Source organism: Castanea sativa, chromosome 8 (assembly GCF_040712315.1).
Source record: "Castanea sativa cultivar Marrone di Chiusa Pesio chromosome 8, ASM4071231v1".
Lineage (NCBI taxonomy): Eukaryota > Viridiplantae > Streptophyta > Magnoliopsida > Fagales > Fagaceae > Castanea > Castanea sativa.
In genome coordinates, this window is record NC_134020.1 from 20,644,976 (window position 1) to 20,661,967 (window position 16,992).

Sequence of the window (16,992 nt, forward strand, 5' to 3'; positions counted from 1 at the left end):
TTATGTGTCTTTTATTGAGTTTTGATGTGTCTTAAAGTTCTAATTGAAGACACAAAGTCTGCTTAATAACAACTCAAGAGAAGTGCATTTTCAGCATGTGTCTCAATATTAGGATACTTCGAGCCCCTCTACGCCACTTTCTACCTCATCAATAGTGGACTTGATACATCCAATAGTATGTTGATAGCACCTTTGATACCTCTTGATCCGTCAAGCTTCACGTTTCAACAAAAAATTAACAACATGAAAAAGCCTATAACTTATCTATTTCAACCCTAGATTGAGATCCATTTGATCTGACATTTTTAAGGGTGTTATAAGCCATATATTATGAGGCTTTTTAGAGAGAGAGAAACTCTTTTGTGTGGCTAGGGTTTTTGTAACCAAATTCTCTCAATTTCACTAAACTGGAGAGTTTCAAGTAAATCTAAGGTTTGATTAGTGAATGAGTTGAAATCATAACAACCACCACAAACATGCAAATGTGGTTCAAACCTTCAAGAGGTTGTTGGAGTCAATCGGAGGTTCCAATTGTGATTGCAAGTGCGTAATCTGTGGAGCATTCATATAATAGAAGAGTTCAGAGGGTTTGAAGTTGTAAAATGTTTTTGCAATAAGTTCATATACTAGGATTGTAGAGTCTAGAGACAAAAATTTTGTATTAGATTTTAAACTTTTTTTTTACTATAATGGATTGCTTTCTGGGATGGTTTCCCCCTAGGATTTTCTTTTTTTACTGTGAAACAATTAATTTAATTGGTTTTTCATGAGTCATCATATATGTGTATTGATAATAGCTTAATTTTGCATATTTATATCATTATTAGAAAGCATTATCATACTTATTTTAAGTTATTCTTGCATTTTATAGTTGGTTTTGGAATAATTCTGAATAATCAATTTTGTGCTTAATTAAATTTTAATGTGTGAATTTGTCTTTTGTAGGATAATGAAATTAAATAAGTGGATTTGTGCAAAAAAGAAAGCTATGAACTTTACTTTTATAAGAGCCATGATTAAGTTAAAGAAGGCCAACCCAATTAAATTCAAGTCCAATTGGAGCAAGGAATCAAAGGAAATTTGCACAAAGTCCAAGTCCAATTCGGATTAGGATTCCAGTCTACGCACTAGTTAGTATTTGGAGCATAACTTTCGGCTCAGATGTCCAATCGAGATGATTCAAGTTGGGCTAGAAAGTTAAATTAAAGGGCTATAGCTTTGTAGTTTACCAACCAAATTCTGATGTTAAATGGGCCAAAAACATCAGTTAAGTGGAGCCTAAAAACTTGAGATTTTCTCTAAGCGGGAATTCAACTTGTAATAGAATTCCTTGACCTATTTAAAGGCTCTTTAAAGCAAAATTCAGAGGGGAGCTACCGTAGAACATAATTTAGGTTTTCTCAAAGTTTCTTTACAGTTTTTAGAGTTTTATTTATGTTATGGCTTGCTAGAAGTCTTGCTAGTTAAGGGGTGAAACCCAACTGTTTATAGGTATGTTCTTAACAATTATTTATTGGTTTTAATGCTTATATTTTTTTGTTTTTGACTGTTTTACTCATCTAGAAAAGTGTTTAGTTCTATATAATCCTTTGATTTATCGTAGACTTCGAGCATGTTAAATGCTTAGCATTCCCTGCGAACTAATTTACTAGTTTTGTTTTGCTTAAAATCAATCAATTTCATAAAGTTATGTTAAACAATTAATTCTTGAGTTCTTATTGTTAAATCATCCGACTAAGATAATCCTACGTATGAATTTTTGTTGAGTTATAAAATAAATAATATTAAGACTTCCAATAAATGTATATTGTGTGGATCCCTAAACTTTAGTGCCTTAATACATTGTTATTTTATCTCATTCTAAATTACCTTTACTAAACCATCAACAATTTCTTCAATTAAACTTTATTATTTTAGTTTTATTCTCTTGTGATTTTGCTAATCAATTCCCTCTTCCCTGTGGATTTGACCTCAGACTTACCGAGTTATTAGTTTGTGACAATCCTACACTTGACTTCTTTTTACTATAATGGATTGCTTTTTGGAAAGGTTTCTCCTAGGATTTTTTTTTTAACGGTGAAATAGTTAATTTCATTAGTTTTTCATGGGTCATCATATATGTGTACACTATTTATATTATGTTGTGCATATTATAGATGATTGCTAGATTAACCAAAAACTTTCATAATTATTATATTAACAACTCAATCTTAAAACTAGATATTTCTATGGGTTTCAAAAACCGAAATGTTCCGGTTGGTTCGACCGGGTTTTAGACACTACTCCAACCTAGTTGCTATAAAAACCAAAAATACCATAAAAGACAAGTTTAACTAGAACTAGACAATTCAATCAGAGGAACTGCAAATCAAGGATGGTTCAACATGTTATTGAGTGATTCGCTTCAAGCACAAAACACAACAGTTTTAATCAAAATGACACCATATTTCCTCATATAAAAAACATTATTTTGACCCAAAACCTAATTTCTTTCCCTCATCTCATTCAGTCTCTTATAAACAATACAAAAACCTTAGATCTAAGAATTAATATGTTATTAATATTTGTCATGTCAACTCATTTTAATTAAATCCCCCTACATTCACATTCTCTCTCTCCTTGATAGTCATCTTCCACTTCTCGTTATTTTGCCCAAGAAATACCGAGGCAGTAAGTTCTCCTTGACAGTGTCTGCAGCTATGCTTTCTTGGCTTTGCAATCGCAACAATTTTGTTCTCCTCAATGACTTGGCTCACAGTTGTAACAAGTATTATTTGTTTCTCTCTCTTTCTCTCTTCATTTTTCTTTCTCTATTATCATTTTAGACTCTTTTACTTTATTACTCTCATCTCAGCATTCTTAGTTTCCACTTTATCTCTTATGATTTCTTTTTTTTTTCTTTTTCTATTTGTTAGTAGAAGGAAATTATAATACTTTATGTATTTGTGTGTTTTATTTATTTATTGTGTGACATTGATATATTCAAATTATCGCTTTATAAGATTTTGTATTATTTAAGTTTTTTAGTGACCACCCTAGAAAAATTTACAAGACAAAGTTTAGGGTTTTTTTTGAAGTTCTTAATTCTCATTAATTCATATTGAACTTATATATATATATATATATATATATTAAATCAAATAGGTTCTTTTGAAGTTCTTAGTTCTCATAGATTCAGATTGAACTTATATCTTTTTAAAATCAAATAGCCAATAATGATGTTTAATGATAGTGGATTTTAATGTTGAGTAATACTTAGGTACTCCGGGAGCATGAAAAATGGTGCTCATTCCTCTCGCATTCATAGTAGGGTCTACTTATTAATTCATGGTGGGGTCTACCATGAATATGAGAGGAAAAAATACCATATAATATATCCATACTCCAGGAGTACCTAAGAATTTTCCTTTCATTTTAACTCAATCTTTTTACCATACATATCACAATGTTTTTAGGCTACACAAAGATTCAACTGGGCAAAAATTGTGGTCAGTGCTCAGTGGTAAGCTTCTAAAAAAAAGCGGTTTCTATCCACCATATGGATAGGGAATTGAGCTGGCTGAGAACTTTTATCAATTTATTACTCTCTTTAAATGTGTCATTAATTTTCAAATATCATTTAAATTCAAAATTAATTTTCATATATAGATAAATAAATTCCAAAATTTATAGATAGAACTAACTTTTTTGGCCAAAGATTTCTCCCTTATATATGTGTGGGTAGAAGGGCACAAGCAGTAAGGGTGCAAAAGTAACACAATAAAGACAACGAAAGTAGCAACTATATACACAAAGACATAAGAGATGGAAAAATCTTCCTTCAAGTTGGCTTTCTTAATTGTACTCTTGATTCTTGGCTCCTGTAAGAATCTTGAACTATTCTTTTTACTTAATTTTGTTTTCTTATATATAAAAACGTTGACTAGACACCGTCTCTTAAGATTTATATGATGTTACTGTTCGATAGAAATTTAATAAAAATCATTCATTATTCAAGTCTGTGTTATAGTGGAAACACTTTTAATTCATTCACTCATTTAAAATTTAGATTCCTTTACTGCATTATTCTATATATTGGCATAAACGGATTTGAATACAATTATTTTATCATTATTCCTTTCTCAACAATTTTTTTATCATTATTATTCATTTAAGAGAGAAAATTTGAACCCATCAAGCTTGATTGGGGCTGCCAACCATAGTCTATATATATAATAATAGACTATGCAGAGAAAAACTCAAATTAGAATTTCAAATTAGAGTTCCAATTTTGCACCATGTGTCTTAAATTATTTATTCTTAAAGAGTTTTATTTCTTAATTTTTGAATCAAATGTGGAACCACATCATAAATATTCATCCAAGTGAGTTATTAAGTATAAAAATCAAAGAGTTTAGAATAAATGAATCGTAAAAAAAAATTACTCCACAATAATTATAAAAAAAAACATGAATAATTTACATTTTATATCTAATAATATTCTTACAAATTGTTTTGAAAAGTTAACAAAATATAAAAATGACTATCAATAGTATTTAAATTATATATATATAAATTATATTATGCATCTTAATGTATATCTTTAAGTGTATTCATCTATACACATGGGGTTACAAGCTAGTTTGTATAATGGGGGAATAATTATGCTATGATATCTCAATAAACCAAAAGACTCATTACTCAAGTAACACTTCCTAGTGTTTCTAATTGAAGATTTTCAAGATTTTTTTTTTTTTTTGAAAACAAGATTTTCAAATTCAAATCTCCATTCCCTTGTTATAACTAATGAAAAAAAAAAAATTCTCAACGATTTTTTTTTTGCTTTAAAAAAAATGATCAACTAAAACATATGTTTAAAGTAATCTATAAAATATAATAAAAGCAACTTCTAATATTCTTCTAAAAAAAGAACTTCCAATATTTAGTTAATTCAACAGTGTAAAATAACCGTACTTTTCATTTTTGGAAAATGCATAATGTTTGGAAAAAAAATTAACATTATTTATCATAATAAAAAAAAAAGTATCAAACACAAGAATTTTCACCTAATTATCATTCACATAAGAGATTAATATTTTATTTTTTTATATAAAAAATAAAATTGTGCAAAGATGCATTGTTATATATAAAATAGTTGAGTGCCATCATTTAATAATTTTAATGATTAATTTTCAATGTTTCATACTTAAATATAATTTCAAAGAACTCAATCGGTACCACTGCACACCCTGGGTGTGATGTTCATTCCATAAGTATAAGTGCTCGTGGAGTATGGGGGGCAAGGGCTGGGATTCTAGTCTCCAGGAAGGAACTTCACACGCATATACACTTAGATTATGCTAGAGTAGAAATTCTATCTTGTATAAAAAAAATATATAAAAAAAAGAACTCAATCATTAACAAATATTGCAGGTTTCAAGTTAGATGTTGAAGGATTTAGAGGACTTAAATGCAAAATTTCTATAGATTATGGTGATTTAAACTATTGTTATTGCAACTCGGATTTGAAGTTGTGTTTTTGTGATCCCCCACTAAATAGGAATTTGTAGCAAAAGTTTTCAATAGTTGTTTGGAAGGACAAAATGAAAACCTGTTGCATTAGCTACAACCCTATAAGTTGTGATTCAGTATAAATTGTGATTCTAAGAGCATCCTATTATTCAAGATAAATAAATCAAAGGTCCTGTCGATGAGTACTATAAGAGCATCTGCAAAATATTAATAAATAAATTCTTAATTATGAGTTATAATGCACACTTAAAAAAAATATAAAATACACATGTTCATGATTCATTGGTTTATACACAAAAATTCATTGTGGTTGTGTGTACTTGGGTATATGTATACTTGTGGGGGGATGAATATGAACTTGGGCTAAGAACCAAAAGCCCAATAAGATCATTTTTGGAAGGATAGGCCCAGCCTAAAGGCATGGATGAGGATGAAGTGATTTGATAGATAGAGGGGAACCTCCCAGTATTACTTTTGCGGAGGCTCGGACTAACTTCAATTATTGAGGTCCATTGCCAAGGTGATGTGCTCAACCTTCCCTACGAAGAATGATGAAAGAACCACTGAAGCAGTCACTTTTGCATTAATGAGATTCTATATTTAATCTCTGCCACATTAAATGCTAATTAATTGGTCTAAATAGTAGAAACATCCTTAAAAGTCCTATTTCATAATGAAAGAGTGGCAGAACAATGGGGTGATGATGGGATAAGTATTCCCCAAATCCAACTGGGAACAAGCCTGCTGGGGAGAGAGGGAAGGGGAGAAATGGCTATAAAAGGAGGAGAGGTGCAGTAGGAAGTGGATTCATGAAAATTGAGATAAAAAAGGTTTATAGAAGAACAAGAGAGAGAAAGTGAAAAGAGAGATATTTCTAAGGTTTTTAGTCCTTGATCTTACCCCTATACCATGAGAACATTGTTTTTGTATCTGTAATAGCCTGTTTTGATCTTTTTATCCCTTCAGTTTGCTGTGTACATCGCCCATTGTGGAATATTTTCCCATCTTTTTAGAAATTAATTGTGAAGGTCATTTTGTCCATCTTTATTATTTTGGTGGTTGTTTTTGACCCCACATATAGAATTTGACTTTATTTTTTTGAAAAATATATAAAAGTATTATTTAATTAAAGCATTAAATATATTTTAACTACTACTCTTAGGGCATTCAAAGCCATAAATCAAGGATTCAGATCCTCTAGAGTTCCTAGGGTACTCTACCAAGTAGAGTTCATTAAATCCTAACCACTCTTTAATGATTTAATGGTCTAGATTTTGCCATGTCAGTATTTCATTAACAATCATCTTAATTGTTTTGTTTACAACATTATTTTATTATTTCAAGAATATTATTAATGAAATGCTGACATGGCAGAATCTAAACCATTAAATCATTAAAGAGTGGTTAGGATTTAATGAACTCTACTGGTAGAGTACCCTAAGAACTCTAGAGGATCTGAATCCATAAATCAAATATAATAGATTTCATAAAATTATTTATCTACATTCATTTTTTTCATTTGTGGTAATTTCTCCGCTTGTTTCTAAAATCATTTGAACTCGTAAAAGATTAGCATTAAACTATTAATTGCACATTTCCTTCAGTAACCCTTTATTTTCTTTTTCTTTTTTCTTTTTTTGGTAGAATAACCCTTTATTTTCGAATCATAATATGGTGAGTAATTTTGGTCTGTAGATTACAAGTTTTTATCTAGACTAGTATCACTTGACCTGCCAAGACCTTTACATATATAAAAGGTGCTATGGAAATAGAACGTTGAAGGTTTTTTCCTCATTTACAAACATTCTACTATTCTAGAGAACAAATCACGCTAATTTCCAAAAAAAAAAAAAAAAAACTTCAACCATTTTCTTTTTTAATAAAAAAAACCAAAGGGATAGATATTTTAAATTGAATCATCAGTTACAATGGGAAGAGAAAAGGATACTCATCCAACCATGTAGAGGAGTCCTTAAGTCCTTAGCATAGGAAGCCAAAAATTAGGGCACCTTATTACATCACCTAGGAACAAATTTAAAAGAAAGATACTGAAATGAAGAAGCAAAATCATGATTCATTTCTAAGCTACTGAAAATTTCCATAGGACATGTTTTTGTTGATTATAGCAAAGAAATTTATAGTTGCAATTTATACTCACTGTTGAAGTATTTTAATATTAATTAAAATGAATAAATATTACAACATAAATGTAAAGATGTGGAAGTGAATATGAAAGATGAGGAGTTAGTAAAAATATTTAATCCCACGTTGAAAAGGAGAGAGGATATTTTATTCTTTGTAATTGTGGTGATTAATGGGTTAATATGAATTGACTTACATATTGGGCTAGATACGTGCACAAGGGGGAGGTGAAGGGTGGAAGTGAACCTAATTAATCAAATTAACACTAAAAAAAAATAGAGAGGTTCTTGGCAAGGAAGGGTGTTCTTGCACCAATACTTATAAAGTTACAATATATAATTTAGCCAAGTTTATAAGGGCAAAGGATGATAAAAAAAAGTGTATAAGAGAATTAGAATTAACCCATGTAAAATAGCTAAAGCCCACTTTTTGATCAACCAACCATAAAAATCATTCACATCAAATTATGCAAAATTGTGTAAAATCCATCTAAACCCATCCATAGTAACCATGAAAATTCCCACGATTGCCATTCATGTGCAAATTCTTCTTCTTCTTCTTCTTAACTACGGTCCCCCAGATCATAACCATGGCCTTTGCAAGTAATTGGTGGGCGCAATAACATCAAATCTAGTTCCTTCAAACCTCCAAATTGGTTTGGAAAAAGTCATTTTGTCCATTGTACTTTATCCTTAAAGTTTACAATTATTTTGATTTTACTCACTTAAAAATAAGATTTATCTATGCCAAAAGGTCTCTAAGTGCCACCTAAAGGTCCTAAACCCAAAACAAAATAATTTGGCAAAAAAGCAAAACTGACCCTTTAAATTTCATTTTTTGTTATTTCAATCCTCTAAGTTTCAGTTTTGTTATTTCATTCTTGTAAGTTTCAATTATAGTCAATTCAGTCCTCCGTTAAGCTTCTGTTAAGTACTGTCGCTTACTAATCAAAACCACGTTGTTTTGGATTTTTTTTTCTTAATTTAAAAAAACTAAAAAAACGTTTGATGATGCTAAGAAAATCAGTAGGCTGGATATTTCGGATTTCAAAGGTGCGGTGACTATCTTGAAGGCCTGAAAAAGAAGAACAATGATCAAAGGTGACCAGGGTTGTCGGCCAAGAACCCTCTGATGGCAAAGTTAATTTTCTCTCTTAAATTTTGGAGTTCCAAGTTTTCAGGAATTGTAAAAAACGTCACTTTGTTTGGTCTGAATGGGCATTGATATAGTATGCCCTAGAAACAGTTATTAGACTAGTAACTTCCCCTATGTTTGAGGAGGTTTAGGGTTTAGGGTTCAGGGATAACTTCCACAACCGGTTAAGAGTTACATTTTTTCATATAACTGTTACTGGAGGTTATGAATGTGATAAGGAGTTGTAGTATGTAGGCATGTCACTGGATTTTACTCATGTCCTGGAACATCAGCATGTAGGCAAGTTCATGCTTGAGAATTTTCCTAAGTGTCAGGGGCTCGTCCAAGAGCCTCCCTGACGAGCGTACCTTGTTCCCACGGAAGGTCGTCCTTTTATAGACGACCTTCTCATTTTTCCTAACAGGGGTCGTCCAGGAGTCTTCCTGACGAGCGTACCTTATTCCCACGGAAGGTCGCCCTTATATAGACGACTTTCTCACAGACGGTTATCCTTACATGGACGACCTTCTTATGTGGGATGCATCTTCTGTTTTGGACGGATCCTTTGGACGAGATGGAGTTGGTCAAATTTATAATTCACCATCAACATTAATTACCAAAAAAAAAAAAAAAAAACTAAGGAATCCCCAACCCCGCCCACCTATACGATTCCCTAGCTTAGATGAAACCAATATCTGAGAAATTTGAGAGGCTGAGGTATCTGAAATTGGGAAAAGAGAATCCTTGGATGATATGGGTCACAACCATTGACAAGTACAACATTTTTCCAAAAATTCGGTTCGTAGCTATTTTCCTTCCATTTACTCCACTTTGCTAGAGACTCAGATGAACTAAGGTTTATGGGTCCTAGAAGACCCATTGAAATGGCAAACGCCGAGGCCTACTCTCCAACAATCAAAGTGTGTTTTGTTTGTATGCTTCATTACTAACCTAGCAGCTCTGATGCCATCCTTCACATACCTCATAGCAGCCACAGCTCCAACCTCCATTGTCACCTATGTCCTCTGCATCCAACTTGGTGTGATTCTAAATCTAACAACGAGTGTGATTACAAACCATATGCTCAGAATCAATAAATGAACTAATAAATTGGTTTAACATTTTTTTCCTCAGATATCGGTTTCATTTGAGGCTAGCCACTAGCATATCGTATCAATGGGTGGGGGTGGGGATTTGTTTGGTTTTTCAGTGGGCAAGGGAACGGCGTTGATCCCCTTTTTTTGTGTAATTAACGTTTTTCAATTTTTTTAATTTAAGAAATAAAAAATAAAAAATTCAAAGTGACATCGTTTTGGATAATAGATGGCAACACTTAATAGAAAACTAACAGAGGACTAAATTGACTATATTTGAAATTAGAAGATTGAAATGATAAAACTAAAATTTAGAGGACTGAAATAACAAAATGTGAAACTTAGAGAGTCAATTTTGCATTTTGCTAAATAATTTTTAGGCGTAAATGCACTTTTAGTCCTTACATTTTGGCTTTTTTCCATTTTAGTCCCTACATTTTAATTTCACCACTTTTAGTCCCTAAATCAATTAGCGCGTGTTATTTTGGTCCTTTCTGTCAGTCAACAGCCGGAAATATTTGACGTGGCAAACAGTGTGTACTGTTGACACAGTAAATGCTGACATGACGAATAAAATAATAATAATTAATTATATTTATTATTTAATAAATGCCAATTCAGCATAAATAATAATTAAAAAAGACATTTTCATGTTTTTTTTTCTAAATTCTTTTAAAATAAAATAATATAATTAAATTAAAAAAATTTATTTCTTTCATTATTTTTTCTGAAGAACATGTTCATGTTCACGTTCCTATGTTCATCCCCAAAACATGAATCATATTCTTAGATCAATAAGAGTTAAACTTTATTACAAACTCATAAAAAATTCACACAATTAGAATAAAAACTTTCCTAGATCATAAGAACACAAGAACACAAATCCAGATAACAAGAACAGTACTCAAAGAATTTCTATTCCAAAATTTGTATACATTCTTCCACCAAAAATCAATTGTAAATTAAATAAAAAATGGGTGTTGTGTTATTCCACAAAAATCAAAACCTAAACCATCAAACCCAATGAACACCACCACAATCCGCCACACTAACCCATATCCACCAATACCAAACCCGAATGACCTCCAGCACCACCACTACCAGATCCATCACCACCAAATCCTACAATCAAATTTCAACCACAACTCAAACATATTTTGAACCATTGAACAACCCAAACCCCCTACACCATCACGAAACAAAGAAAGAGGCATCGAGTGGGTGAGTCCAAGAAAAGAAGTGATAGAGGGAGAGATCAAGGAGGCTACCTTGATGGTGGCTGGTGGCGGTGAATGGCGAGGAAGGAAACCACAGCCACCACCACCGATCTGAGTTTCACAACACACACAAGGGGGAAGATGCCATATTGCCCATCATTTTCTCCAATCCATGCTGCCCACTAAGCACCGAAGCCTCCATGATCAAAACCCAGAAGAGGGATAAGCAGATCTGCCTATCGTTGGTCGAGGAGGGAGAAATCGAACCATCGTCAGCCACATCTAAGCCTCTCTCTCTAAACCCAGATCGTCGTTAATTCTCTCCTCTTCTTTTTGGTCAGCACCCAGGCGATTCCCTCGTCCACTGCAATTTTGGTCAACCCCTAGGCGATTCTCTCTAAACCCAAAATCGTTTATTCTTTCTTCTCTCCTTTTTGGTCCCAGATCACTCTCTCTCTCTCTAAACCCATATCGTTCTCTCCCAGGTCACTCTCCCAGACCTCTCTCTCTCTCTCTCTTTAAACCCATAGTCATCGTTTTTATTTTTTTATTTAGTTAAAATTAATAAATTAATTTTTTAAATTTACATGCTGATATGTTATGGTGATGTGGATTTTTAATAATATTTTAGTCTTCCGTTTGCCACGTCAGATATTTCCGGCTTTTAACTGACAGGAAGGATCAAAATAACACGCGCTAATTGATTTAGAGACTAAAAGTGGTGAAATTAAAATGTAGGGACTAAAATGGAAAAAAGTCAAAATATAGGGACTAAAAATGCATTTACGCCTAATTTTTATTTCTATCCAAAACTATATCGTTTTGAGGCATATTTTGACCACATCAAAATTAATTTTTTTATATCTTCATTGTTTACGATTTCTATATGTGTCATCATTTTCTTGTTGATTAGGCTCCTTAACATTGGCCCAAAGAAGATGAATAGCTACTGGTACGGTGGACCTCTCTCTTGGTTAGGATTTCTCTCTTGGTTAGGATTTCATACAATCATAGGTTAGAGACCTCTCTCAATTAAATCTATTTGATAATCTTAAGGTCTTATTTATGAGTAGTCACATGTCTGTTGCTAGAGTGCTCGTCTTGCTAAACTAAGTTTTTTTGGTAGTCGAGTCCGAAGCTCAACATTGGCACAGAGAAGACCAATAGCTACTGGTGCATCTCTTCCACTATAAGGGAAATCATGCCCAAAATCCAAATAAGTGAAACACATGCGATAAGAAAACTTTGATTCATTTCCAGCGATAAGACAAATATCAAAATAAATAATTAAAGTCTAATGGTGAGAAGGAAACATGATAGTGATAGAATGAAAAATATATATTATACATATAGTCATAGTGCGAAACACATAATACACATTCAGCATTAAGATAATTGTGGGGGAGGGGGTGGACTTTAGCTCAACCCGAGAACCAAAGCCCAAGAGGTAAGCCCGGACGGGCCCTGCCCATGCAATAGTTCTAGATGAAGGAGTATGTTAGTGGCAAGGGGTCACCTGGGCTTACAGTCGTGGAGACCCAAGGTGACTTCTCGAGGATCATATCAGAGGTAATCCCTTGAATCTTTATTCTGAGGTCTTAAAGGTATCTCAGATAACCGTTTTTCTCCCTTGGCTACAACTACTCGTCTTCCACACTTCCCCCGAGGAACACGACGAAAAAGATGTAGAACCCAATGAAACAGTTACCTCCGTATTAATGAGATCCTTCACCTAACGTTAGCCACATTAAATACTGAATGATTGACATGAACAGTTGAAATACCTCCAAAAGTCCTTCCTCATGATTAAAAAATGGCAGAGAAGAGGTTTGATGGGACAAGTATCCCCAAAATCCAACTAAGAGCTGGACAGTTGGAGGATGAAGGAAAGTGGCTATAAAAGAAGGAGGGCAACATAATGGGGATCTAGAAAAAATAGAGAGGATGTCCAAACAAGAGAGAGAGAGAGAGAGAGAGAGAGAGAGAGAGAGCATTTTCTTGTGTTTGTACTCTTGAATTTTATTCTTGTATCACGGGATGATATTTACTTATATAAACAAAGTTGATTAAGTTTATTCTCGTCTTTATTTGAATTCTTAACCTTCCTATTATGGATTCTTAACCCATATATTATAAATTAGTTGTGAAGATCAAAGATACTCGTTCTAAGCTTTTCATCAAGTGTTTTTGACCCCTACAATAATATTGGAACAAAATAATTTCGGTAATATTATAATTCAGCATCCAACCATAATAATGCCTTTGGATAAATGGGGTAGGGCTAAGAGTTTGGTTTTTTGTTTCGTCGGTTTTGTCTTCATAAAGAGTGTTCTTACTTGTGATGTTTTAGGTTTAAGGGGCTTAAGCCTTGATCCCAGATGCCCTATTTGTGGTCTCTACTCAAAATATGTTTAGCATGACTACCAATTTGCAAAATATTTCTAGAGGAAGCTTGGTATACCAAGGTGCATTCCTTATTTTTTTTGCCCTCCCCCTACCAAATGTTTAAGCACTAATTGTTTACCACCTTTTCATCTCCAACCATCATCAAATGTCATGGAAAGTTCTCTTTTTGTTTGGGTTGTGACAACTTTGGTTTCATGGAAAGCTTTTCATCCAATGTTTTTGACCCCCACAATAATATTGGAACAAAATAATTTCGGTGATATTATAATTCAACATCCAAAAGTAAAAATGCCTTTGGATAAATGGGGTAGGGCTAAGAGTGTGATTTTTTGTTTCGTTAGTTTTGTTTTCATAAAGAGTGTTCTTGCTTGTGATGTTTTAGGTTTAAGGGGTTTAAGCCTTGATCATAGATGCCCTATTTGTGGTCTCTACTCAAAATATGTTTAGCATGACTGCCAATTTGCAAAAAATTTCTAGAGGAAGCTTGGTATACCAAGGTCCATTCCTGATTTTTTTGCCCTCCTCCTACCAAATGTTTAAGCACTAACTAGGGGAGTTAATACCGTATTGTACCGGCTGGTACGACCGGTATTTACCTTTTCGATGCTTAGACCGGTATAGAAACGCAGTTTTTTCGTACTGGTTTATATACCGGTTGTACTGGGGCCGTTTCGGTCATACCGGGGTATATACCGGTTTTTGGCTGGAAAATGAAAACTGGTCGGAAAAAAAATCTTTGAAAAAATTAGCAGTAAAAAGGAAAATCACATCACCGCTATTTCTGCTAATTTCGATAATAAATTTTATTTTGCCAATAATCCATCACCTCAGATCTCTTCCTTTTCTTCATCATCTTCTTCTTCTTCGCTCAACGATTTCTTCTTCGCTCAAAGCATGGACCAGTCTACCAGATGCTCTCAACTCTCTGCCTTTGGCTTTTTCTAATCTCTAATTGTTTTACTTTTTCATTTGGTAGCCGAAAGCCCCTTTCAATTTTGTTAAGTGTGCCCTTGAATGACAACACACTGACAGATCACACTAACACCACTGCTACACATTAGACTCAAATTTTGTACTGCCATCCAACTTTTTATTTTTTTTATTTTTTATGGGATGTACTGCCATCCAACTGTAAACAAATAAAGAAGTTTGTAATTCACAATAATTTTTGATAAGTACAAATGATTATTTAAATTTTTTTACAACTACTCTTTTTTTTTTTAGATAAATTCTACTACCATTTTTGTTAGACTTTAAATAAGTACAATCATATCTTCTTAAAAAATAAAAAAAAGAATAAGTATAAACTTACAAATTATATGAATTTTGACCAACCAACGTATAAAAAAATAAATAAATTTAAATGTAAATATTTTTATATTTTTATCTATATATATAGTTAAAGGAATTTCAATTTATGTAAAAATATATAAAATTTGCGGTAAACCCGAAACGGTACACCGGTATAAACCGGTATCCGAAATATATCGTACCACTAGCCAACCAGTACAGCTTCCAGTACGGTATTGACTTCCTTGACACTAACTATTTACCACCATTTCATCTCTAACCATCTTCAAATTTCATAGAAAGTTCACTTTTTGTTAGGGTTATGACAACTTTGGTTTCATCGAAACCATCTCCTTTTCCAACGGGGTGTTAGCCCAAATATGCATGAGTAGTGTACTAAAAGAGGAGCCCAACTCTTTGCTTTAACTTTCAAAGTTAGATCCAAGCTAACTAGAACTCCCACATATGTGAAATGGATCAAACCTTCCAATGGATGAAATAAACTTAACACAAACAGCTTGACCTTTGATAATCTTGGGCTCGTAGGGGGGGAGGGGCTTCTTAGAAATAGTGAAGGACATTCAATTAGAGGGTTTGCTAGGTCGATGGAGAGAACTACAAGTGTTAGTGTGAAACTTTAGGCACTCAAAGATGGCCTCACATTATCCCTATGACTTGGCTTCACCTCTATCCATATTGAACTAGATGCAGAGATTATTGTTCAAACTCTTTGAAAAATAATATTTGCAAAAACCATATAGTGAAATTTTTACTATGCAAGAGCCTATTAAGGATTTCCCCAACAAGATTGTTGATCGCATTTATTGAGAGAAGCCAATTGCTGTGTAAACGTATTAGCAGCCAAAGAATCTAATACATGTTTCACAAAACTAAAAAAAGAAAAAGGAAAGAAAAGAAAAGAAAAGATAATAATTTTTTAAAGTAAACTCTTAAATCTCTGTTAAGAAAGGGTGAGATCCATGCCGACATACTCACCAATTTCTAGTTCTACCATGTTACTCACGTGTTAGCAATCAACCAAACTTTTTATTTTTTAGAATTCGATAGTTACAATAGAGAGGGACAATTTGAACTTTAGATATTATAAATATACCAAAAGATACTAATCAGTTAAGATATAATACTCTTGGTAGCAATCAATGATTTTTTTTTTTTTTCTCTGGTTCAGAATCAACAAAACTTAGTTCTTAATTTTTTATGAAAAATTATTATTTTACTATTGAAATATGATCCACTCAATAGCATTATCTTCTTCTCTATTAGGTATCCATAATTCTATATCTAATCTAATAATTAATGACTTTGCAAATGCAAATGCAAATCAAACATTTATTTATGATTCTAAAAAATATTTTTTTGATGAACAAAAAAAAAAAATCTAAAAAATATTTATGATTCTAAAAAATATAAATATATATATGATGAGTTAAAAAAGAAAGTTAAGTCCTATAAAAAAAAAAAAATTTAAATACTCTCCTAACTCTGCTCTGTTTTCCTTCAAAGTAACTGTGTGTGTGTGTGTATATATATATATATCACAATCTTAGTGTTATAATAATATTACTTTTTCTTTTTCAGCTCTCTCTCTCTCTCTCTCTCTCTCTCAGAGAGAAAAGAGCAATCCACTGCGAGACAACCATGAAACCATAGCTGGTGAAGCTGTGATGCCAAGCACAATTCTGTTGGCCCAAGTTCACTCCACGCATAAATCGTCGCCGATTCATAATGCTGCCTTCGATCCATTAAGCGATTGTGTACTCTCTCTCTCTTTCTTAGATTTGTTGTTGGGATGTACTGATATGAATACAGGTATCAATATGGTATGGATACGGGTACAAGAATACAACATTTTTTGAAAAATCTAAGATACGATATGTCAGGATACAACAATTAATCAATATTTATTTTAGGTATATTTATATATTTTTGTACATAATTTATGTTTATTTTGAGTTTTAAAATTAAGTAAAAATAACAATAAAATGCTTGAAAACTTATCTACAACCAAGAAACAAACAATATTATATTTATTATTTTATTTATATGATTATAATTTATAGGGTAAATTCCATTAACCTCCCCTGAGGTCTGGACAAATATCACTCAGGTCCAAGATATTTTAAAATTAACCAGTTAGGTTCCTAAATGATCATTTAATACCTAACACCCCTGACTCC